The sequence below is a fragment of the Dromiciops gliroides genome, chromosome 1 (genome assembly GCF_019393635.1).
Source record: "Dromiciops gliroides isolate mDroGli1 chromosome 1, mDroGli1.pri, whole genome shotgun sequence".
In the NCBI taxonomy this organism is placed as follows: Eukaryota; Metazoa; Chordata; class Mammalia; order Microbiotheria; family Microbiotheriidae; genus Dromiciops; species Dromiciops gliroides.
In genome coordinates, this window is record NC_057861.1 from 30,651,702 (window position 1) to 30,678,749 (window position 27,048).

Genomic DNA, 27,048 nt, shown 5'->3' on the forward strand with positions numbered 1-27,048 from the left:
CATAGTCAGGGCTTAACAAATCCTTGTTAATCAACTAACTGACCTAGCAGGGAGCCCCACTGTCCCTGACAAATTGACTGAGGAAGAGACATAGGATCTGGGTTCTAGGGATGCAGCTTGACCAAGGCTGGAGGACCTAAGTTCTAATACTGCCTTGGATGCTTACTGCCTAAAGGAATCAGACTACACACTGGCTATGGAATCACGGGACCTGGGTTCAAATCCCACCAATGACACAATATCTATGTGACCTTGGACAAGTCATGATCTGACTACGCATGTTTTCATCATCTGTAAAATCAGAAGGGGTAGAATAGATGGTCCCAGAAGTCCCTTACACAGTCCTGTGACTCCATAAACCTCACTTTCCTCACCTATGAAATGGGAGATAACAATTCTAACCTCACCAGAGAGCACAACAGAAATATGAAAAGTGTCATAACTGGGGCAGCTAGATGGCGCAGTGGATAGAGCACCGGCCCTGGATTCAGGAGGACCTGAATTCAAATCCGGCCTCAGACACTTAACACTTACTAGCTGTGTGACCCTGGGCAAGTCGCTTAACCCCAATTGCCTCACTAAAAAAAAAAAAAAAAGAAAAAAAAAGTGTCATAACTGAGCAGTCACCAACCTTGAGGCAGAGGACTGAAGGCAAAGCATGTGTCCCTCCTCTCAGAAGAGAAGTGGGTTGGGCAAGTCACTTAACCCCCATTGCCCCGCCAAAAAAAAAAAAAAAAAGAAAAAGAAAAAGAGAAGAGAAGTGGGGGGCCACAGGTACAGACTGAGGCATACACTGTTAGCCATGACCATTATGTTGATTTGTTTTGCTTGACTACACTTTGTTGCAAGGGACAACTGGTGGGATGAGAACCACTTGGGATGTGGCTTCAATGTAAAAATATATACATATAACATTTATTTATTATAGTTATTTACTATAACTATTATATTCTAAATAGTATGATAATATATTTCTATTATGATATTAATTTTATATTTCTATATTAAATATATGTTATTAATATAAAATTTATTTAAAAGCTTGTAATATGCGTTATTACCCTTAAACCCTTTAGAAAGCCATCTGAATGTGAGAGACCACACATTCCCTACACCCACCTCCAACTGAGAGCCCTAGCAGAGGGCAGTAGCATAGTGTCCTGGTTGATTAGAATTGGAGTAAGGAAGGCTAAAGTTCAAATGCCACTTTTGACACTTGAGCTGGTTGACCCTGGGTAAGTCACCTGACATCTCTGGAACACCATCTTATCTGAAAATGGGGATGATGAGGACTATAGAGCCTACCCCACGGGTTCAAGTGAGTCTATATGTGCAAAGTATTTTGTGACCATTCTATAAGTGGAAATCAATTCAAACTTAGCCTCCAAAAAGAGAGATGAAGAGAAATCTCCCCCGCAACTTCTTTGCAAAGGTGGGAAATTAGGCCACAAAATATTGCATGTAACATAAGGCTTTTCTGATATGTTGGTTAGTTTTGATGGGCTGGGGTTCTTCCTTTTTTTTATTTCTTCTTTGTTTCTTTCTTTCTTTTTTCTTTTTTTTTTTTTTGCAGGGCAATGAGGGTTAAGTGACTTGCCCAGGGTCACACAGCTAGTTAAGTGTCAAGTGTCTGAGGCTGGATTTGAACTCAGGTCCTCCTGAATTCAAGGCCAGTGCTTTATCCACTGCCCCACCTAGCTGCCCCATTTCTTCTTTCTTTCAAGAGACAGCTTTTTAGAAGGGGCAAGGACATATTGAGAAATAAATGTAGGTGATAGAAAAACCAAAGATATCAATCAAAAAACAATTTTTTTTTAATGTCAGTTAATGTTCTTATGGGGAAGAAGAGAAGGTGGGAAGGTTGGCCAGATCGTCTGTTTGGCGTTTGGTTGCCCAGGACCAAAAATAAAAACCAAAACCCAACCAAGTTTCTTTTTCTTTGGGGAGAAAAAATCCACCAGAGGGAATCACTGAACCAGTTCTCGGCCTATAGATCTGCAAATTCTCATAGGAAAAACTGCCCCGGTGATCCATTTACAACTCACCTTCCAGGCCAAGCTTGCCAGGCCTCCATGGCCTCAGCACTGGGTCCCTACGCCCCCCAGGTCTGATTTGGGCCAACTTCTTCTACTCTAGACCTGTTCCACCAAGACTAGGGCCCAAGGGCAGCAAGGTAACTGGTATACCGGGGGACATGGAGACTATTCTCTCTTCGGTCCTGTCCCCTGGGCTTGCTTTCCTCCCTTAACTCCTCCTGTCTTTTCCTCCGCTCTCCTCTCTGCCCTGCTGTTTTGTTCCAGAGGCATGGGACAAAGAACAATGACCTAGGAGTCCTGTGCCTCATTTTCCCCATCTGTAAATTTGCCATAATAATCCCTTCCTCAGGTACCTCACAGGGTGGTGCTTAGGGGATGCTCTTATAACTAGCTACGGTCCAAACCCAGACAAGAGTGCTATGAGGCAGCTGGATGGCTCAGTGGATAGAGCACTGGATCCAGAGACAGGAAGAGACAAGTTCAAATCTGCCTCAGATGATCACTAGCTCTGTGGGCACCATATAAACAATAGCTTTTTGTTTTTCTTTTTTTTTTTTAGTGAGGCAATTGGGGTTAAGTGACTTGTCCAGGGTCATACAGCTAGTAAGTGTTAAGTGTCTGAGACTGGATTTGAACTCAAGTCCTCCTGACTCCAGGGCCGGTGCTCTATCCACTGCGCCACCTGGCTGCTCCCTTTTTGTTTTTCATTAACTGAATTTGAACATTTTTAAAAGGCTCTCAGTGCTAAATGGCTCTTTCCTGCTTCCACAGTGACTGTGGCAGCAGGGACTGAGAATCACATGGTTTTTAGGCCCAGTTTGGTGGCTGGTGTTCTGAACATGAATTCCTAGTCCAAAGGAGTTAAGGCAGATGAATCTTGACATTCTTTCTATAAATGAAAGCTGAACAAGGACCAGAAGTATTAGCTAAATGGAAAAATAGGGGCAGCTAGGTGGCGTATTTATTAGCCCTGTGACCCTGGGCAAGTCACTTAACCCTCATTGCCCCACCCCCCCCCAAAAAATCGACTATTTAAATGGAAGAATTGTTTGCGAGTATTTCTTAGAGAAAATAATTACATTAGGAATATTATTACTCTGTTCTTGTTGTTGTTATTCAGTTGTTTTTCAGTCACGTCTGATTCTTTGTGACCCCATTTTGGGTTTTCTTGGCAAAGATACTGCAGTGGTTTTCCATTTCCTTGTCCAATTCATTTTACAGATTAAGAAACTGAGGCAAACAGGGTGAAGTGACTTGCCGAGGGTGAAACAGCTAGTATACAAGGCCACATTTGAACTCAGGTTTTTTTGGACTCCAAGCCCAGTGCTTTAACCACGATGCCACCTTGATGCCCAAAATTACTCGGAGGTTTATTCAAAGGGAAAGGGAGAGGCCCATGGGGATCACTAGAGTACAGCAAACACTAGATTTGGAGAACAGAGATGGGATCCCGGCATTGCCATTTACCATCCTGCATTGACCTTAGACTAGTCACTTCACCAAGGAGGGGATTAGACTAGATGAACCCTGAGCTCCCTCTCTGGTCCCTGGGCATATACTCTGTGATCCGATAAAGCCACCTTGCCCTTGAGAAACAGCATAAAAATGTCACCTCATCAACACCTTCAGATTCAACAATCCAAGTAACTACTGGCCAGTTGCCAAAGATGAATCAAAGACAGAAAAAAACACCCCTAAGGCATCCAGATGTTCACAGCCCCATTTTCTGTGGCTGCCAAAAAATAGAAATAGAATCAGTTCCCATGGTCTGGAGAATGGCTAAAGAGACTGTAATATTTGACTCTAATGAGCTATTAAGGTCCCAGGAAATTCAGAAAAACTTGGGAAGATTTGTATGAGCTGATGCAGAGAAAAGTAGGAGAACCCAAAGAACAAGAAACACAGTGGCTACTATTGATGTTTTGTTTTGTTTTGTTTTGTTTTGGGCAAGCAATGGGGGGGTTAAGTGACTTGCCCAGGGTCCCACAGCTAGTAAGTGTCAAGTGTCTGAGGCCGGATTTGAACTCAGGTACTCCTGAATCCAGGGCCGGTGCTTTAACCACTGCGCCATCTAGCTGCCCCTACTATTAATGTTAAGTGGGCTATTGAACTCAAGTTGAAACAGTTTAGCCGTGATTGTACATAAGTAACCTATATCAGATTGCTTGCCGTTCTGGAGAAGGGGGAGGGAAGGGAGGGAGGGAGAAAAATGTGGAACTCGAAATCTTACAAAAATGAATGTTGAGGAGCAGCTAGCTAGATTTCAAACCCAGACTCTAAATCCAGATCCAATTCCTCTATATTAAACTTCTTCCCAGGTTTTATAAAAGAAGAAACTTTTATGGGGTAGCTAGGTAGCACAGTGGATAAAGTGCTGGCCCTGGATTCAGGAGGACCTGAGTTCAAATCTAGCCTCAGACACTTGACACACTAGCTGTGTGGCCCTGGGCAAGTCACTTAACCCTCACTGGCCCCCCCACACACACACACACACAAAAGGTTGAAAACTATCTTTACATGTCCTTGGAAAAAAAATAAAATGCTTTAAGTGAAACAGTTTAGCATACTAACTTAGAAAACCACAAATTGGGGCAGCTAGGTGGTGCAGTAGATAGGGCACCAGCCCTGGACTCAGGAGGACCTGAGTTCAAATCCAGCCTCAGACACTTGACACTAGTAAGCTGTGTGACCCTAGGCAAGTCACAACCCCAATTGCCTCACCAAAAAAAAAAAAAGAAAACCACAAATTAACTATCTATGTAGTATTGAATTTTTACTGTCTCAATCCTTATTCTCCTTGACCTCTCTGCTGCCACTGACACTTGAAAACCCTCTCCTTCCTTGGTACTCTCTTCTCTCTGTATATTTGGGACATCCCTCTACCCTGGCCTTCCTCCTGCTTATCTAAGGGCTCCTGCTCAAGACTCCCCCGCTGGATGCTCCTCCAGATCATTCCCCCTAACCATAGGTGGCCCATAGGGTTCTCTTCTCCCTCTCTGCTGTTTCACTTGATGATCTCATCAGGGCCCACTGATTTAATTTAATTATCATCTCCATGCTGATGATTTGAGAATCCACCTTTTTTGCCCCCATCTCTCTGCTGATCTCCAATCTCCAACTGCAAACGTCTCAAATCAGATGTCCAGAAGACATCTTAAATGCAACGTGTCCAAAACAGAAGTCAGTATCTTTCCCCCTAAACCCTTCCCCCTTACTGCAGAGGCAGTGCCATCCTCCCAAATTCCCAGGCTCTCAACCTGAGGGTCATCTTCTACTCTTTACTACCTCACATCCAAACTATTACCAAAGCCTGTTCCTTTCACCTTCCCTCCCCTTTCCTTCCCTTTGCAACATCTCTCAAATATACACCCTTCTCTCTTACATAGTCCCCCCCCCCCATACAAACCCTCATTACATCATGCCTGGACTATTGCAATAGCCTTCTGGGAAGTCTACCATACCTACAGTCTCTTCCCATTTTCCCCCATTCAGTCAACAAAATGATTCTTCCAAAACTCAGGTTGGACCATGTTACTCCCCTACTCAATAAACTCCAGTGGCTCCCTATCACCTCCAGAATCATATAGAAAATCCTCTGGGGGCAGCTAGGTGGCACAGTGGATAGAGCACCGGCCCTGGAGTTAGGAGTACCTGAGTTCAAATCCAGCCTCAGACACTTAAGTAGCTGTGTGACCCTGGGCAAGTCACTTAACCCCAATTGCCTCACTAAAAAAAAAAAAGAAAAGAAAATCCTCTGTTTGGCATTCAAATCCCTTCCTAACCCGGACCCCTCTTAATTCTAGCGATTTTTCTCTGTTGGTTATTTCCTCTTTATTCTGCATATAGCTAGCTTTGTATATATTTCTTTACTTTTTATGTCCCTTTTCCATTGTAAACTCCTTGAGGGCAGGATCTTTTGACTCTGTATCCCCAGTGATTAACACAGGAGCTGGTATATTATAGGCAAATAATAAGTGTTTATTGATTATTCATTTTGTTCTTTTTTGTTTGTTTTGTGGGGCAATGAGGGTTAAGTGACTTGCCCAGAGTCACACAGCTAGTAAGTATCAAGTGTCTGAGGCCAAATTTGAACTCAGGTCCTCCTGAACCCAGGGATGGTGCTTTATCCACTGGGCCACCTAGCTGCCCCCACTCCACACACTATTAATTTTAATCCGCATTATTAGCATTTTCTCCAATACTTTCTTAACTCTAGACAATTCACACAATATGACTAACATCCCAACTGGTAGTGTTTGCCGATTTCTGAACAATGTATGCTCACATTAAAAAGGTCTGCCCTAGGGGCAGCTAGGTGGCACAGTGAATAAAGCACCAGCCCTGGATTCAGGAGTTCCTGAGTTCAAATCCGACCTCAGACACTTGACACTTACTAGCTGTGTGACCCTGGGCAAGTCACTTAACCCCCATTGCCCCGCAAAAAAAAAGGTCTGCCCTGGCTCCACCACTCCCCTGAGAAACATGATTTGAACTCAGATCCTCTGGCTCCAAGGGTCACTGGCCCTTTCCATTATACCACACTGCCTGCCTATCCCAGACTGACTTTGCTCATGATTTTTCCTTAACTGTTTTTCTTTTGTACAGTACTGCTCCTTTGTTAGAAGGTGGGGGAGGGGGAAAAAAGTTGGGGGCAGCTAGGTGGCACAGTGGATAAAGCACCAGCCCTGGATTCAGGAGGACCTGAGTTCAAATCTGGCCTCAGACACTTGACATTTACTAGCTGTGTGACCCTGGGCAAGTCACTGAACGCCCCACAAACAAACAAATAAAAAATTTTTTAAAAGGGGGGGGCAGCTAGATGGCGTAGTGGTTAAAGTACCGGCCCTGGATTCGGGAGTACCTGAGTTCAAATCTGGCCTCAGACACTTGACAATTACGAGCTGTGTGACCCTGGGCAAGTCACTTAACCCCCATTGCCTGCAAAAAAAAAAAAAAAGAAGGGGGGAAGGGACTGGTATGGAACCCTGATAAAATCCACTTAAGAAGCAGCACAGCCCCTCAAAAATGTTTGAGGAGACCCAGATTGTCCTAAGAAGCCGAGAGAAAAAGGAAACCTTCAATAACAGTTCTACAAAGGACCTGCTGGAAGGCAGAGATCACAGAGGGAGCTGGAACAATGGTAGTACATCAGTTCATTTACATATGACTCCTTTCAGAGTTTTGAAGGTTACAACTGAGGATTTGTAAATCAAACGACTATTTGGGAACTATGGGATGAGGAAATAGGAGCTGTAAAGGTCATACCTAACAAAGAGCAGATATTTTTTTTTACCATCTTAAGTTAAAAATGGGCACCGCTTAGGAACGAACTCTGACCCAAGACAATAAAAGGTATAGGAAATTTGAGAGATGCCTAGATGAAGACAGGAGCAGATGAATTCATGAGGAGTTATAGGAACAGAAGGCATATGGGTCAACTGGAAGAGGTGCTCATAGAAACTGAGCTGCCTGCAGATTTTTGCTGGTATCTGTGCTGTTTGGAGGAGAGATAACACTGCTGAGAGCTGATTTGATGGAGAAATACAATACTGCCCTTTAAAACCACCTAATGTCTGAGAGAAGGAAAACCTCTCAGGTTTGCTTGTATTGCCTTTTTAAACCTCTCAGAGATTTGCTTGTATTGCCTTTTTCTGCTTTCTTTGATGGAGATCTGTCTGTGATAAACAGAGCACTGGCACTGGAATCAGAAAGACTAGAGTTCAAAACCAGCTTTAGACACTCACTATCTTTGTGACTCTTAACCTCTGTGTGTCTCAGTTTCCTCATCTATTAAAAAAAAAATGACAATAATAACAGTAACTATCCCTCAGGATCATTAGGATCAAATGAGATAATGTTTGCAAAGCACTTTGCAAACCTTTAAGTGTTATATAAAGGTAATTATCGCTGTCATTGTTGTTCCTTTTTTGAGATGAAGAAATAGAGGGAGAGATAGTTTTCACATCTGAACTGCTGTGAGTTATGACAATTGACAAAAGGATGTGGCTTTGTTGAGAGTTGATTGGAGAAAACAGAATCTTCTGTTATTTGAAGGGTGGACTGTAAAAAGACAACCTGATCCTAGGACTATCTACAACTTGAGACAGAGAAACTTCTCAGAGGTCCAGAAGATGTGAGGGACTTGACAGTTCTCAGGCTCAGTCAGATTGCTTGTCGATGAAAGTGCACAACGATTTCTCAGCCCCCTCGCCAAGGGTGGCTATGTGCTAAAAGGAGCTTGACCCTGTTTCAGCAGCCCAAGAAAAACAGAGAAAAAGCTTTTCCCAGCAGATAATGCATGGTTTAGACTATTCTCTAAAGAGAGCAACAACATCAATATCAAGAGTCTACCCAGACACAAGGGTGTCTGCACTCGTGTTCCACATGAAGGTTTCTTTAAGTGTGTGCCTACTCTCCGTGATGGACACTGCAAGCATTGGTGGGAGAGTCTGACTCACAAATGAGTTATGGTTAGATATATATTTGATTCCTCCTGCTCTTGCCTCCTATCAAGTCAATGTGATGATATGGTATTCTTGTTTTATACTCAATGGAAGAGGATGTATCATGATTATTCTTGGTTTTTTGTTTTCTTTTTTTTAAAATGAGATAATGAGGGTTAAGTGACTTGCCCAGGGTCACACAGCTAGTAAGTGTCAAGTGTCTGAGGCTGGATTTGAACTCGGGTCCTCCTGAATCCAAGGCCGGCACTTTATCCACTGCACGACCTAGTTGCCCCCTCATGATTATTCTTTCTCTTGTTTTCTATTAAGTAAATGTTTTGGTTATTATTTTCGCCTTCTCATTTGGAAAAGTGTTTCTTGTTTAGGAGTCAATTTTGTTATTGTGATTGATTTTATGTAAATGGTAAACATGCTTGGAGCTTTGGAGTGACAGTGATAAGTAGCAGGACCTTGAAATAGTTTGAGCTGTAAACCACCTTTACCTGCTCTCTGGTGTACAGGTGGGATGAACAAACCAGCCCCAGCTCAGGGAGAGAGAGTGGAGGAGAGACAGAGAGACAGGGAGAGACTCACAGAGACAGAGACAGAAAGACAGAGACAGAAAGACTCACAGAGACAGAGAGAAAAAGACTCACAGAGAGAGACAGACTGGGGAGAGTTGCAAGTTGGTGCCATGCCTGTTCTATACTTTGTTATAAGGGACTCACTCATTTGGTGCGTGCTTGGGGTTAGGTGTGGATATCTGGAAAGGTAAAATAAGGGAAAGCCCTAAAGTCTCCTCCATCTCTAGATCTATAATTCTATCACCTAATAAAACTTACTTTGAAATAATAAAAATAGTTACCATTGGGGGCAGCTAGATGGTGCAATGGATAAAGCACCAGACCTGGATTCAGGAGGACCTGAGTGCAAATCCGGCTTCAGACACTTGACACTTACTAGCTGTGTGACCCTGGGCAAGTCACTTAACCCCCATTGCCCCACCCCCCCCCAAAATAGCTGCCATTTATATAATACTTACTATGTGCCAAGCACTGTGCTTTACAACTACTATCTTATTTGATCCTCTCAACAATCCTAGCAGGTAGGTGCTGTTATTATCCCCATTTTTCAGATAAGGAAACTGAGACAGAAAGAGGTGAAATGACTTGTCCAGAGTCCCACAGTTAGTAAGTGTCTGAGGCCAGATTTGAACTCAGGTCTTCCTGACTCCAAAGCTCTATCCACTGTGCCACTGGTCCTCAGAAAATACTAAAGACCAGGGACAGGAGAGTGGGGGGGAGAAGGGAGTGTCAAACACATTGAGGAGTTTCTCAGTGGAAGATTATGGGAAGAACCACCTGGAAGAAGTCACAGATGGGCTGGACTCTGGAACATCAGAGGAAATACTGAGCAATGACCCAGTCAGATTGTTCTGGCCTCAGGCAGACTCTCCTTTCCACAGACCAGACCTTCCCCAAACCCCCTCCTGCCCAATGAATCAAAATCTACAATCAACAAGCATTTACAGTTCTCCCTTCCACATCACGACTTTTCCCACTGTGGTTTCAATATATCTCGGTTTGTCATAAGAAATTACATGGAAATTTGAGGGGGGAGGGGTTTGAGGAAGCCACAGATAACATGCGAAGGCCAGCAGACACACAGAAAAAGTTGGAAAACTCAGAAATGCATAAAAGATATGTATAGTATTATGTAACACTAACATATTTTATCTTTTAATACCACAGTAATTCAGACTTCTTCTCTGATACAAAGGGAGGGCTGAAAAATTTTACGTGGATTTTCCAGATCACTAGGGGGAGCACCCGCCCCTAATGTGGAAGGAATAACTATATGAAAGGCTTATTATGTGTGTCTGAACACTTCGCCCCATTCTAGGCCCTCCTCGTTTTTCTCAGCCTCATTAAGTCTGACAGCTCTATTTTCTACCCATCCTATCCCCCTGGCAGCTGCCCACCATCACTGACCCTCAAAGGGAGTCACCCAGCTGCTCAGTTAAGCAAGTTACATCATAAAGACTGCCCTGGGGGCAGCTAGGTGGCACAGTGGATAGAGCACTGGCCCTGGAGTCAGGAGGACCTGAGTTCAAATCCGGCCTCAGACACTCAACTTACTAGCTGTGTGACCCTGGGCAAGTCACTTAACCCCAATTGCCTCACCAAAAAAAAAAAAAAAAAAAAGACTGGCCTGGGCCCACACTCCCATCCCCATCTCAAACTCCACATGTACGCAACAAAATGAATTATATAGCCCCTTCCCAAATCTATCCCTCATCTAGACTTCCCCAGTTCTGTTCAGGACAACACCATCCCTCTAGTGTGCTTAGGTGGTGTAATGGAAAGAATATTAGATTTAGAGACAGAAAGACCTTGGTTCAAATCCTGCCCTAAACATTTGTTAGCTCACTCTGGGGAAAATCATTTCTCCCACATGAGGCCGCTAGGTGGCACTGTAATGCATAAAGCATGAGGCCTGGAGTCAAGAAGACCTGAATACAAATATGATCTCAAGACACTTACCAGGTGTATGACCCTGAGCAAGTCACTTAACCTGTTGGCCTCAGTTTCCTTAACTATAAAACAGGGATAATTTGAGAGGGTCAAATGAGACAAAAATTGTAAAGTAGAATAGATTTAACTAAAAGGAGTCCTATACTTTATTGTTTGTTGTTCAGTCATGTCCCACTCTTGGTGACCCTGTCTGGGGTTTTCTTGGCAAGGATACTGGAGTGGTCTGCCATTCCCTTCTCCAGCTCATTTTCCAGATGGGGCAAAGAGGGTGAAATGACTTGCCCAGGGTCACACAGCTAGGAAGTGTCTCAGGCCGGATTTGAACTCAGGAAAATTTGCTTTTCTGACTCCAGGCCCAGCGCTCTATGCACTATGATGACACCTACTTGTCCAAACCCTACATAAATGTTAGCTGTTGTTATTTAACCTTTCTGAGCCTGTTTCCTCATCTGGAACATGGGCATAATATAGCATCTACTTCCCAGAGTTACTGTGAGGATCAAATGAGGTTAACACATACACAGTTCTTTGCAGACTTTAAACTGATGTATAAATAAATGTTAGATATTGTTATTATTATTATTACTATTATTATTATTATTATTATTACACTCACCCTGGGTCCTAACTTTAGCTAATGTCATCTTTCACTGTTCTGCGTCCCTCATTCTCCCTAATGAATCTGTTGCCAAGTCCTGTCTACTTCCACAACATCTCTGACATCCCCCCCCATCTTTCTTCTCACGTGACTGCCAGCTTAGTTTGGTCCCTCGTTTTACAGTAAAGGTCCAGTTAAGTGACAACTGGTATCAAATGTCATAGTGTCAAGTGCCATCTAGACTTTGGAGAGACAAATTAATTAATGCTCACCGTAACCCATGATTTACATCATTCTTCATCCTAGCATTTCTCTGCCCTCCACTTGTCTGGTCTAGCCCGGTCCAAGAAGGAAAGTTCTTTGAACTCTCAGCTCTGATGTGCACCCAGGTGCTGGGCTGGCTGTATGCTAGAGTGGGCTCCTAGACCTCCTCCTTTATCTGGGTACCAGGCTCACTCATCCATCAGAAAGAGCCCCCACCCTCAGCCCAGAGTCCAAGAAGGGAGTTACTTCTCCCAGAGTGGCCTAACATCCCCATATTCCAACAGAAGCCTCGGCTGAGCCAGAGGGGAGGAGAAGGAGCTGGAGGCGGTGGTTGCTTATTAGGAGCTGGCGGCATGTGGGGACTGTGATTTACAGGGATGTTCTGTGCTAAGAATAGCCTCGCTGTTCTGAGCTCCAGGGAGCGATTCTGGACAGGCCACGGCTCCCCAGGTGTCCTGGAAGCTCAGCACCACGGCCAGAGGGAGCAGAGCCAAAATCAATGGCCCTCTGCCTTAATTAGCCATTTCTGGAGCTCTGGACCTCCCCCCATCTGGTGGCCCCTCCTCTTATTAACCAATACTGATAAGCATATTGGGTGACAGAGGGCTGGGCTTAAGAGTCTGGGAGACTTAAGTTCAAATATGCACATACAGAAGTCTATGACTCAAAGAATCCACAGAATTCTCTGAGTAAATACGGAATTAACCCCTCACCTCCTCATTTTGCTTATAGGTGTCCTATTCTAGAACTTAGCGCACATGGCAGGGACTTAATATATGTTTATTGATTGTTTGATCCCTGTCTACGTATATGGGCAGCTAGGTGATTCAGTGGATAGAGCACCAAGGACTGGAGTCGGGAGGAGGGAAGTCTGGCCCACTAGGTATGTCCCTGGTACATAGCAGTATAGTGGTGGGGAGGGGAGTCAGGGGCATGTCAGGGAGGATTTGATAAACTCTCTGCTTCTGCTCACAGTCCATAGGCTGAGTAAAGAAAGGAAGGAGTCCTTCCTAAAAGCAGAGATTAATTTTGCACCACCAAGCCTCTGCCCAGGGTAGACAACAGTGACCAGGCCCCTTTGTACATGCTGACCTCCTCGGGCCTCAAAGGATTCTTTCCACCTTCAATCAGTCAACAAACATTTATGAAGTGCCTACTATGTGCCAGGCACTGTGCTAAGCACTAGGGATAGAAAATTAGGTCAGATAGTCCCTTGCACTCAAGAAGCTTACAATCTAATTGGGGAAGACAACAGCCAACTCTGTACAAACAGCTAAAGACAGGATAAATAGGAAGTAATAAAGAGAGGGAAGGCACTAGAATTAAAAGGGATTGGGAAAGGCTTCCTGTTAAAGATGGGATTTTAATTCAACTTGAAAGAAGCCAGGGAAGGCATCAAAAGATGCCTGTTTGCATTGAATTTGGTGTCATCCCTGTGTTCAAATCCCGATTCCAACACTTAGCAGCCACGTAGCCCTGTGGAAGTCACTCTGAAGATGTAAAATGTAGATCAATAGCTTCCTCAGGCCACTGATTTAAAGCTAGAAGGATCTTAGAGGCTGTCCTGCTAATTCCCTCATTTCACAAATGAGGAAACTGAGGCCCAGAGAGGTTAGCAGACTAGCAGGAAGTGCCATCTCTAGGAAAGGAGCCATTCTCTCCCCTGCTGGCCTGTTCCTGACTTCCTGGGATCCACAGTCACTTGCAGCCTCAACTGCTGTCCCCTCCTGTATTCCCACAGCACCCCTTACCCAGGAACATCCCGTCACCCATGACACCAACTGCCCTTTTCCCATTGGTGACTTCCTCCTGGAGTCCGCCATTTTGGGAAGGGGCCCTGGCCGGCCAGCCTTCATTCCCCTCTCAGCCATGTTCCTGACTTTGGGGATTTCAAAACTCAAGTTCCCCAGGTCTAATACTTCCTCCTCTGCTCTGCCTTTTCTGCTCCCTTTTGTGTTGTCTCCCAGCCTCCCTGAGGGCAGAGACTGTCTTTCTTTTTGCTTGTATTTTTATCCCCAGCTTACTAAAGCCTTCCTTCCTCCCTCCCTCTCCTCCTTTCTTCTTCCCATCTTTCTTTTCTTCCTTCCATTCTTCCCTCCCTCCCTTCCTGCCATTCTTACCTTCTTCCCATTCTTTCCTTCTTCCCTTTCTTCCATTCTTCCTTCTTCCCATCTTTCCATTCTTCCCTCCCTTTAATTTTTCCCTTCCTATCTTCCATTCTTTCCTTCTTCCTTTCCTTCCTGCCATTCTTCCTTCTTCCCCTTCCTCCCTTCTTTCCATTCTTCCCTTTTTCCTTTCCTTTTTTTGGTTTTTTTTTTTTTTGCGGGGCAATGGGGGTTAAGTGACTTGCCCAAGGTCACACAGCTAGTAAGTATCAAGTGTCCGAGGCTGGATTTGAACTCAGGTACTCCTGAATCCAGGGCCGGTGCCTTATCCACTGCGCCACCTAGCCGCCCCCTTTTCCTTTCCTTTTATTCCTTCCTTTCATTGTTCCCTTCCCCTTCCATTCTTCCCTTCTTTCCTCCTTGTCTCCCTCCCTTTCTTCTTTCCATTCTTCCCTTTTCCCTTTTCTTTCTTCCTTTCCCTCCAACCTTCCCTTCATTCCCTTCTTCCCTTCCTCCCTTTTTCTTCCTTCCATTCTTTTCTCCCTACCTTCCTTTTTTCCATTCTTTTTTCCCCTTCCTTTTCTTCCTTCCCTCCATTTTCCCATTCCTCCTTTCCATTCTCCCATTTGTTCCTTCCCCTCTTCCTTCTTTCCTTTCTCCCTTCCTCCTTCCCTCCCTCCCTCCCTTTCCTCCCATAAAACCAATATATGTCATTTGTAAGAAGCCCCAGTCTTCCTGACTCCCAAGCTGGCCTTCTACCACTATACTAACCTATCTCTCAAATATATGATTAATACAATTAATTACACATCTGTACTCCAGACCTATGTTTTCACTGGTGATAGGAACTGCTGGTGAGCAAATTCCCTGAACCAACCCAGTTCAGTACCTTTCCTGCATTTTAGAAAGGTCTTAGAGTCTACCTGAGTTCCCAACCTGAGAAGTAAAATGACTTATCCAGGGTCACACAGCGAGGAATTGTTTGAGGTACAATTTGAACCCAGACTGAGTCCACTGCCTCACAATTCCTTCTCAATACAATCAATATTAATGTAAATAAGTATACAATTACAAAAAGAATTTATGACAGGAATGAATGAGTTAGACACTCCAGAGGTGTCATCTAGCCTGGAAAGCCAGATGCCTTCTTTGCATCCCATTCCTGGAGGGAGTGCCCTGTCCTGTGCAATGGAAAGAGCCCATGTATGTGTATCATCATCGGGTGTGGGTTCAAAGCCCAGCTCCACTCCTACCTCCCCCCTATCTGGGCCTCCATTTCCTATTGTAGAAAGGAGATATGCTTGGGCAGATGGTGGCTAAGGCCCCACTTGGCTCTGACATTCTCGGCTGCTCCGTCTGTTACTTCCCCTGGGAGCTGGGAAAGCTCTTGGCTCTAATCTGACTGATCTGGTCCCCTTTGAGATAGATTCCTCACTGTAGATGGGTGGGTCCCCCTCCCTACCACCACCTTCATCCCCAGCCCTCATGCCTGATCAGGTTGTTTTGACACCTTAGCTGGACCAGGGAAGAAACTTAGGTCAGGGGCATCAGTGAGCCGAGTTCTTCACGGGGGTCAGAGCATAGCCCAAACAAATCCCCACTTTTCTGGACCGCCTGGGGGCTGCTGACTCTTGTACCCAGGGTCCTCTGTGCAGTCTTTAAATTACAGCAGGAATTCTCTATTTCCAACTTGAGACTAAGGGTCTTAAGTAGGCCATCAGCCTCCATACTTCCCTCCCCATCTCTCCCCTCTCTCCCTGCTCCATTTGTATTCTCAGCTCACAGCCCCAGCCTCCTGCTGCAGACACATCAGACAAATTCCAACAGGGGAAATTAATCCTCTGCCCGCCTACAGCTTTAAAGAATCCCTTACCCCACCCCAACCCCCATCCCCTCCCCAGGGTCCAGCGTGTGGGGCCTACAGCTGGCTTAGCACAGTCTATTTTAAAGTCCTATTGAAATAAAAGCCTAGTGTTTGACCTGAGTCTAAGGACACCCCAAGGCTGTGACTAGCCCCCACCCCTGCAGGTACCCCTTCCCTCCTCTGGCCCCAACCAAGTGACCCCCCCCCAAGAAATGCTTGGATTTCATCCCTCCCCACCTCTAACTCTTCAGATAAAGGGCATCCCCCTCAACTTCTCCATCCCTGATCGATCTGGAGCCGGGTTGCACAGGACATCTCATCTCCTGCCTTCTTGCCTCAGCAGGGGGGAGGGGGGTTCTTACTCCTTGTCTCCACCTCACAAAAGCCTTATCTCTAGTCCAGGGTAGGGTCATCTTTCAGTCCTTATGAGCCCCCCCATCAGCCCTCTCTTCCCCCACCCCAGTTACTTTTTATCCACTTGGTTATCTTGAATTTACTGACCTGTACACATGCTGTTTGCACTCAACAGACACAAATGAATTAGTATTATTGTTAGCATGCTCCATAGCTGTCGTCTCCATCAGTCAATGATCAAGAAACATTTATTAAGCACCTACTATGTGCCAGGTGGGCCAGTAGGTGGCACCATAGTGCACAGAGCACTGGGGCCTGGAGTCAGGAAGACTCAACATCTTCCTGAGTTCAAATCTGGCCTCAGACACTTAGTAGCTGTGTAACCCTGGGCAAATCACTTCACCCCATTTGCCTCAGTTTTCTCATCTGTAAAATGAGCTGGAGAAGGAAATGGCAAAACCACTCCAGTATCTGCCAAGAAAACCCGAAATGGAGCCACGGAGAATCAGACACCAAAAAAACCTGAATGATGTACCAGGCACTAGAGTCCAGATCCACCCACTGGTTTTGTCATACAACAGGCGTATAATAAATGCTCACTGAGCTGAGTTTAGGTCAATCATGATACAGTCAAGGCAAAGATGCAAGCTCCCTGAGGGCAGGGCCTATTCCCTTCCTTGTCATTCTCCACCCCCCCCACCCCCGGGAGTTAAGTGACTTGCCCAGGGTCACACAGCTAGTGTCAAGTATCTGAGGCTGGATTTGAACTCAGGAACTCCTGAATCCAGGGCCGGTGCTTTAGCCACTGTGCTACCTAGTTGCCCCCACGCCTTCCTTGTCATTCTATCCCTAATGCCAAGCACAGAGTAGTTATGCCATGAAAGGCTGTTGACTGAGTAGATCCTGAACTGGGGGTCAAGAGAACTGGTTTCTCTCTAGTCCCAGCTCTGCCTTGCTCTGTATGCAGGAAAGGGTGGGAGGGGGAAGAGATGAATGAATCAATCAATTAATTAAAAAGCATAGTGATAATATGTGCAGCTAGGTGGCACAGTGAATAGAAAACTGGGTCTGGAGTCAGGAAGACTCCTCTTCTTGAGTGCAGCCTCAGACACTCATCAGCCATGTGACCCTAGGCAAGTCACTTACTTAACCCTGTTTGCCTCAGTTGCAAAATGAGCTGGAAGAGGAAACAGCAAACCACTCTAGTATCTTTGCCAAGAATACCCCAAATGGGGACAGCACTGGCCCTAGAATCAGGTACCACCAGACTTCTAGTCACCTAGGTTTCAGTGTCATCCCTGACTCCTCACTCTCTTATTCCCAAGAGATCCAATCAGTTGCCAAGTTCAAATCCTGCCTTGGATACCTATTAGCTGTGTGACCCTGGGCAAGTCACTTAACCCTGACTGCCTCAAAAAGGGGGGGTGGGCCGAATGAGGTCACAAAGAGTCAGACGTGACTGAAAAATGACTCAACAAGAAATAAATGATAATAACAACACTATGGTTCTACAACATTTAAAGCACTTTCCTCCCAATAATTCTGCCATGGATTTGAAGTCAGAAGACCTGTGTTCGAATCTCAACCCTGATACCAACTAGCTACAGAACCTTTAACAAAAAATTAACCATCCCTGGGTCTTACTTTCCTCCTATGTAAAATGAATGGATTGGACCAAATTTTTAAGGTCCCCTCCAGCTATGGGGGGACGGGGCGTGCATAACTACTCTCCCGTGTAAGGGTGGTAGAAGAAAGCCAGCCAACCAATCCCAGCTCAGACCATTCTACTGCTGGCTTCCCGACTACCATCCAGCAGGAATCTCTGGGCTGCTATAAAATTAAACCACCTAGAAAAGCACCAATGATGCTTTCCTGCAGGGAGGGAAACCGTGTGTAAACCATGGTCAGAACTGAGCAGAAATGCTGGCTTCAGAATCAGTGAGAAGATCTGTATTCAAACTCCTGGATGACCTCAGGCAAGTTACTTAACGACTCTGGGCCTCATCTCTTCTATAAAATGAGGAAATTGGACTATTCGGGCCTCTGAGGTCACTAAGATGTGCAGGTTCTGGAGTCCTGTGTAAAGAAAGGAATTGAAATATCTGGGCCTCAGTTTCCTCAGTTGGACCAAACAGCCTCTGAGACCTTCCAGCTTAAAATCCATGAGTCAATGTTCCACATAACTGAGTCAGAAAAAGTAAAGTTCAGAGATGGGGCCTGGGGGTAGCTAGGTGATACTGTGGATAAAGCACTGGCCCTGGGTTTGGGAGGACCCAAGTTCAAAGCCAGCCTCAGACACTTGACACGTACTAGCTGTGTGACCCTGGGCAAGTCACTTAACCCTCATTGCACAGCAAAAAAATTTAAAAATTAAAAAAATAAGGGACAGAGATGGGGCCTGACCAGCCCTCCTCCCAGTCACCTGACTAAGGACAGAGTGATGATCTGACTGGCCACTCAGTCACCAAGCATCTGTGAAGCACTTCTAATGGGGCCAGGCACTGTGCTAAGCACGAGGGGTACAAAGAAAGACGAAAAACATGATATGGTGAGCCCTGACTCTGGAGTCAAAGGGCTTGGGTTCAAATCAATCTCTCCTTACCTGTGGAACCTTTTGTAAGACCCTTAATTTGCCTAAGAGTCAGTTTCTTCCTCTGTAAAATGGGGGTGGGGAAGTTGGGGTGGGGGAAAGGGGGATGCCTGAGGTCCCTTCACCTAATCTGTCTCAAAGTCAGGTCTGCACCCCACTCCTTGCCCCCAAGAACATTTCTAGCTCAAAAGTCCAATGGTTCCCCACCACACGTGGCACCTCAAGCTAGATTCTAGCACCGTGCTTAGTCAGGAAACACCTCCCCCTCTCCTTTCTGGGAAATGCAGATATAATTTCAGAAGTTGGCTGTGAAATCCACTGGAAAAAAGAAGGGAGTAAGAGGTGGAAGGGGAGTGGGGGAAGAAGGGGAGGTAAGGGAAGGAGAGAAATGAGAGAAGGGAAAGAAGGGAGGAAAGAAGAAAAAGGGAGAGAAGGAAGGAAGGGAGGGAGAGATGGAAGGAAGGAAGGAAGGAAGGAAGGAAGGAAGGAAGGAAGGAAGGAAGGAAGGAAGGAAGGAAGGAAGGAAGGAAGGAAGGAAGGAAGGAAGGAAAGAAGGAAGGAAGGAAGGAGGAAGTAAAGAAAGAAGGAAGGAGGGAGGAAGGGAAGAAAGGAGGGAGGGAAGGAAAGGAGGAGGAAAAAAGGAAAGGGAGGGAGTGAGAGAGGGAATAAAGAAGGGGAGAAAAAAGAAAGAATAGACAGGAAATTGAAAACAAATCCAAACAAGAATTTACCAAACAGCTACACTAGAGGGGGATAATTCACCTTTCAGGAGACAAAGAAAAGAATTCCCACCTTCCAGAGCTCTCCCAGAAAAGCTAAGTCTGCCTGGAGCCCCTGCAATACAGCAGGGAAGGACAAAGGTCAAAGAGCAGGGCAGCTGACCCCCCCCACACCCCCACATCCCTTACAGGATAGCCTCAGGAAATGAAGAGAAAACATTTCAGAGAAAAATGTCAATAGGGAAATCCCAACCAATTAACACCTAACTTTCTAGTTAACAGCTCCTGGAAATTCTGAGGCTCTCCAAGGGGCCACCATCAGGCTAGTCTCTGGTGAAGAGATTTCCAGAAGCCAAATACATTTCCAGACTAGTGGTTCCCAGTCTGCAAGGGGCAGCCCCAAGCTCCACTAAGAAAGGGGTAGTCATTTAGCCCAGGAAAGCCCCCTTCCCACGCTCTTCTACATGTCCCCCAATTGAGATAAAGAGTTCTTTCAGCCCCTTAGGAGAACGGTGGAAGAACGGAGAACAGAACACAATTTTTAAAATTTTACACGAGGAGGCAGCCTGGTATAGAACATCTCTGGAAGCCAGAAATGGGTTCAAATCCTACCAGAGACACAATGTGGCCATGTGATCCTGGGCAAGTCACTTAACCTCTATGGGTTCTAAGCCAGTCTCTACCGCCATAAGTTGCAGAGAAGGCCCTTATGAGAAGGTACCTCCATGGATGACATCAGAGGTCCGGTTAAAAACAATCTTCTTCCTACTCCCTTTACAGAAATGGTTAATTACATGATGTTTCACAACTGAGGGACTGCTTGATTTTCCTGAACTATTTTTTTCTTCTTTTAAAACATTTCCTCCAAATTAGAAATTGAGGGGCTGCCCATCAATTGGGGAATGGCTGAACAAGTTGTGGTATATGAATGTAATGGAATTCTACTGTGCTGTAAAAAATGATGAGCAGGAGGAGTTCAGAGAAACCTGGAAGGACTTGCATGAACTGATGATGAGTGAGATGAGCAGAACCAGGAGAACATTGTACACAGTATCATCAACATTATGTGTTGATCAACTGTGATAGACTTGATTCTTCTCAGCAATACAACGGTACAAGATAATTCCAAAGGACTCATGATGGAAAAGGCTCTCCAAATTCAGAAAAAAGAACTGTGGAATATAGATGCAGATTGAACCATAGTATTTCTTTTGTTTTGGGTGCTATTTTTCTTCTTTGAGCTTATTTCTTTTTGCTCTGATTCTTCTCTTATAACATGACTAATGCAGAAATATGTTTAATGTTATTGTACATATATAACCTATATCAGATTACTTGCTGTCTTGGGGAGGCGGGGAGGGAGGGAAAAAATTTGAAACTAGTAATCTTATAAAAACAATTGTTGAAGGGGGCAGCTAGATAGCACAGTGGATAAAGCACCAGCCCTGGATTCAGGAGTACCTGAGTTCAAATCCGGCCTCAGACACTTGACACTTACTAGCTGTGTGACCCTGGGCAAGTCACTTAACCCCCATTGCCCCACAAACAAAAAACAATTGTTGAAAACTATCTCTACATGTAACTGGAAAATAATAAAATACTTTCACAATTAAAAAAAAACATTTCCTACAAGGGATGGTTCCCTGGGTAGAGAAAGTAAGAGAGGGGAGGTATTCTGAAATGAAACTTCAACAGAAGACAATAAATAAAATAGGCTTAAGTAAAAAACAAAATTATAATAAAAATAAACTAGAGATGGACCAGTGTAACGATTGGAATAACGCCACCTGCTGGATACTTACTGTAGAGGAGTTCTGCCCATGAAGGGAAGGTCTTTGAGGGCAAGACCAGGAGTCAGGAAGTGACGCGGGCTAGTGGGAGGAGGAAGGAAGAGACTGGCGCTCAGTCTGGGGCTCTTTCCTGAGGACGCTGGCGGAGAAGGGAGCTAGAAATGTGCTCTCCCTTTAATAGATAGGAATCTAGACCTTTCTCTCTCTCTTTACCAAATTCTTATTCTCCTTAATAAATGCTTAAAGTCTAACTCTTGCTAAAGCTTATAATTTATTGGCGACCACTCATTAAATAGTTTAGACAGTTTAGCTAGAATTTTAGCCCTTAACAGATGGCTGACCACGAAGAGGAAAGCTAACCCTCAGTCTTCTTCTGATCTGCTGGTTGGGTAAGAAATTTCCCCTCCCTCTCCCTTTAACTGCTAAGTACTGGTGTACTGGCTGTGTTTTTCCTTTGAATTTTTTCGAATGGACCTTTTAAACTCCCTAATTATCCTATTTTTGATTTTGGTCTGTTTAACCAGACAAATGGGAGATAAGATCATGTTAATGCTTTGTTTTTGTGGATTTTCTATTTTTCTTTTTATTTTTGTTAAAAGAGCCAGCAACTTACTCACACAAGGAAATATCTCTCCCTCTCCCAACCATGCTTTTTCAGAGAAACCTGAAGAGATTCCTGCAGCTTTTCCCAATTCTAACACTAATTGTTGCTCTAATTTTGCATGCCTGGAGGCAATGACCCACCCTCTAGAAGCTTTTAATCCCCTAGCACCTGGAGGCAAAGTGGGGGAAGAGGAATCCAGGCCTGAGTTCAAAATCAAATCTGATTCAAATTGCTCTGGTCCCTCCCCTCCTCTCCAGACCCCACCCTCTACTCCTCCTATGGCCAAGCCCATAGCTTCCCCTGCCTGGGAAGTCCAGAGATCTGGTACGCATGCTCAACTTTTTCTACCTGCATTTGCAGCTTCAGGCTCAGCCCTTCCCCGGCCTGGCTGTGCTTTTGAGACAATCTTAGAAAGCTCTTTAAATTCCAGATATGCTCGTTTTGTTCATAATTTTGCTAACCTGCTTTTGTCTTTCATTAGTAATCTTATAAAGCATTTGTATGGTGAAAAGACTGACAGACAATATAGAGGGGTTAAAGAAGAAAAACTTAAGCTGAATAAGAATGACAATCATCAACATAGTTCAAGACTCAGCTTTTGCCATGGAAGGGTATATATTTTACAGAAATGTAGAAGTAAGCAGCAAGGTATTGATATGAGTATTGGGGATTTTAGATATCGGAATCAAAAGTGTTCTGAATTCACTCAGAGTAATAGTATCAGTTCAGAGGTTACATAGGATTTCTGTGCTATTATATATACATTTTGAAATTAATGGTATGGGTTTATTTTCATAGAGATTTTCATGCTTTTGAGATTGTGTCTTATACTTAGTTTTTAAAACAAGGAGAATATTTGTAAAAGCTTTTTATAGTCATGTGATCAAGTTTATATTTTATAATACTCTTATTGATATTAAATTCATATTCATTTAGATTTCCCTAGTTTGAATTTCATTGTCTTTTATTATTCCACGTGTATTTTCTTCTATTCATTCATCTATCTAATTTTGAAACATGGTTTTGATTTCATAATACAATGTTAATTCTAGGAGTATTGTGCTCCCATATTCTGAGTTGTTTGTTTTTGTTATTTTTTTTTCCTCAACTGATTATTTGATCAAACTCTTTAAAGCATTTCCCTGGCAAATTGGTTGCCATGGCAAGTGTAAATTGATTCTAGAAGTATTATTTTTGATAAGCATATTCCAAAAAAAAAAAAAAAAAGAGGGGAACATTTGTAAAAGTTTTCTTTTTTAAAAAAAAAAGTTTTCTTTGAGATTCTGTTGTGCTTTAACTTGTATTTAAATATGTTCTGATTTTTCACAAAAGTAATTGTATACTAAGTAAAAAAAAAAGGGTATTATTTGAAATTGTTGCATAATTATATATTTTGAGTCAAGACGTATTCGCATTTTTTGCAATCATTTATTATCCTCAATTTTTAAATCCATATGAGACTTGGATTATGGGAACTTATCATTTAAGACATTAATTGCCTTTATTCTGAGTTATCAGATGCCAGTTGGCCAAGATGCCATCCAATCACAAGAGGAATACATGCAAGAGCAGACACTGAACTGTCACATGAGGGGAGACATGCATGAAGTCAAGGTATGGCCGAGGGAACGGCTTTTGACTAATGTTGAGGTTGGATTCTCTTGGTTTAATATTTTATTTTATTTTTCCCCACAATATTGTACAGATGGCTGGAAGTATTCATCCCACCCATCTCACTTCTATACCTGGCTTCTATGCTCCCTCCTATATGCCTGATGCCATGGACATCTCAATCCCATGCATCTGATTAAGTCTGACTCAGTTTCTTCCAATATGTTCGGTGGCATGGACATATATTCCATCCACCTATTTTAAGCCTGGCATACTGCATGGACAGTATATATTGCTCAAGTGTGGGAATGCTCATATCCCATCATTTCTCTGTTCTTTTATGGTAACCCCCATAATTATCTCAGATGTCATGATAAATAACAGTGTTGAATTTGGCCTTGACATCTGTTACCAATTATATTAGATTTGTAATTTCTCATAATGGCATGAGGATAATTAGGCAGATGATGCAAAAAGTGATGAAACAAAGATAAAAAATTATTTTTAAAAATTAATATCGCAGCAATTGTCTTCTCAATTACTCTTCATAAGGGGGGACTATAATAATAATGTAATTTTAAAGAATGGTTCAATTTTTGTTTTATTGTATGTTTCACGTGTTAACAACTAAGATTCTGTATTCCCTTAGACATGTTTTTGAGAACTTTCATTGTTTGATTTGATTATTGACAAAGCTATTTTAAAGTTGTGTTAAGCTCAATTTTGTAGGAAATTTTCCTGGCTGATTACCAGCATCCACACATCAACCCCTGAAAAGACTTCCATTCCACGACTACACCTAGAGGACATCTGAGAAAAGACTTTCAGAGACTTTAAATGAACAGTTTTGATTTGTTCTTTTTGTTGGTTTTTTTCTCTTTCTGTTATAATATACACCATCTGTAACATGTATTCTCTGCAGAGGCCCTCCCTTTGCAAGACTAATGTCAAAGCGTCGGTTCATGAGGACAAAAAAAAAAAATTGCCCCTCTGGACAAAACTTTCCTCTCTTCCTTTTCTATATTGTTGTTCACATATTATTAGTTAGCAATAGTTATCATATTGTTTTTACTGTTCCGTCAAGGAAACATTTTGTTTCTTGAGGAACAACAGGGGGGACTGTAACGATTGGAATAACGCCACCTGCTGGATACTTACTGTAGAGGAGTTCTGCCCATGAAGGGAAGGTCTTTGAGGGCAAGACCAGGAGTCAGGAAGTGACGCGGGCTAGTGGGAGGAGGAAGGAAGAGACTGGCGCTCAGTCTGGGGCTCTTTCCTGAGGACGCTGGCGGAGAAGGGAGCTAGAAATGTGCTCTCCCTTTAATAGATAGGAATCTAGACCTTTCTCTCTCTCTTTACCAAATTCTTATTCTCCTTAATAAATGCTTAAAGTCTAACTCTTGCTAAAGCTTATAATTTATTGGCGACCACTCATTAAATAGTTTAGACAGTTTAGCTAGAATTTTAGCCCTTAACACCAGTGAGTTCATTGACAAGGGGAAATCTTAGATGAAGAAACTCCCTCTACCAATGCAGATCAGCACTTTCACTGTTATTTATAATCTTTTTTGTTTGTTTGTTTGTTTTTAGTGAGGCAATTGGGCTTAAGTGACTTGCCCAGGGTCACACAACGAGTAAGTGTTAAGTGTCTGAGGCCGGATTTGAACTCAGGTACTCCTGAATCCAGGACTGGTGCTCTATCCACTGTGCCACCTAGCTGCCCCTATTTATAATCTTAAAAGAATTGCCTGGGACACAGAGAGGTTAAGTAACTTGCCCAGGGGTTGGTCACACAACAGGACTTGAACCCAGGTATTCCTGGCTCCAAGGACTCCAAAACCAGCTCTCTTGTCCACTTTGCCATTCTTCCATCCTAAAGCAATCATGTTATACTTTTTTTTTTTTTGGTGAGGCAATTGGGATTAAGTGACTTGCCCAGGGTAACACAGCTAGTAAGTGTCAAGTGTCTGAGGCCAGATTTGAACTCAGGTCCTCCTGAATCCAGGGCCAGTGTTCTATCCACTGCACCACCTAGCTGCCCCAAACATGATATACTTTTAAAATAAAAAATAAAATTTTAATTTTAAAATAAAAATGTGCTTTTATGTATTGGGAAGGCAGGAATCAGGGAGCTCAAGCCAGAGCTGGCTCTAACACAGCAATGGTCCTAGTCTTGGCAAGCAGTAATGCTGACCTATGTGCTTCATCATTACTAAGGAGGGTACCACCAGACTTCTAGTCACCTAGGTTTCAGTGTCATCCCTGACTCCTCACTCTCTTATTCCCAAGAGATCCAATCAGTTGCCAAATCTTGTCATTCCTACCTGCCTCTCAAGCCTCTCCCTGTTTCAAACCATTTTCCAACTCAGCTGCCAAAGTGATTTTCCTAAATCACAGATCTGACCAGCTGTCCCCACTCAATAAACTCTAGTGGCTTCCTATTACCTCCAAGTCCGAATATCTACTTCCCTGTTTGGCATTTAAAGCCTTTCCCAACCTGTCTCTTTCTGACCTTTCCAATCTTCTTACCCTTGATCCCCCGTCTCATGCTCTAGCCACAGTGATCTGTGCCTCATGTCTATCACTCCAGATTATGGCTGGAATGCTTTCTCTTCTCACCTCCAACTCTTTAAATCTTTTATTACAGACTCAGCTGAAGTGGCAGCTCCTATAGGAGATCTTTCCCCAATCCTCCCATGGGTACCTTGTACCTTCTCATATCTGTTATGTATCTTGTACGAATCTTCCTATGTGCTGTTATCTTCCCCATTCCAATGCAAACTCCTTGAAAGCAAGGACTGATTTTGCTTTTTCTTTGTATCCTCAGAGCTTAGCCAAGAGCCCCACACATTGTCAGTGCTAAATAAACACGTGTTGACTGATTGATTGCGGAATTGGAAATTCCATGTAGCTACAAAAATATTTATAATGGCTCTCAGCAGTAGCCAAAAACTGGAAACACCTGTTGGGGAATGTGACAGAACATTACGATGCCGTAAGAAATGCCCAACAGGATGGCTTCAGAGGAAACTGGGAAGTCCTTGAGAAGCTGATGTCCATAGAAGTGAGCAGAACCAAGAGACCCATTCACACAGTGACAACATTACAGAGAAAAATAGCTTCATGGCCAATCGATGTGAAGAGAAACCACAAGAACAGAAAAAATGAAGTGGAAACTCAAAACCTACTTCCTACCAGAGAGGTGATGAACATAAACCCAGAATGAGACCATGGGGGCATGGTCAATGTGGGAATTTGTTTTGCTAGACTATGAGTGTTAGGTATAAGGGTTTTGTTCATCATTTTTAACTGTTCAATTAGGAGAGGCAGTAAGAGGAAATATGGAAGGAAGGAAGGAAGGAAGGAAGGAAGGAAGGAAGGGAGGGAGGGAGGGAGGGAGGGAGTAGAGAAGGAGGGAGGGAGGGAGTAGAGAAGGAGGGAGGGAAAGAAAAGAAAGAAAGAAAAAAGAAGAAAAAAGAAAGAATTTTTTTTTAGTGGGACAATGAGGGTTAAATGACTTGCCCAGGGTCACACCA

At 43.7% G+C, this 27,048-nt stretch overlaps 1 protein-coding gene across 1 annotated transcript in view; it reads right to left on the reverse strand.

Moving 5' to 3' along the window:
* The window catches only part of KDM2B (lysine demethylase 2B), a 153,210-nt gene that overhangs the window by 115,964 nt on the left and 10,198 nt on the right, over positions 1-27,048 (reverse strand).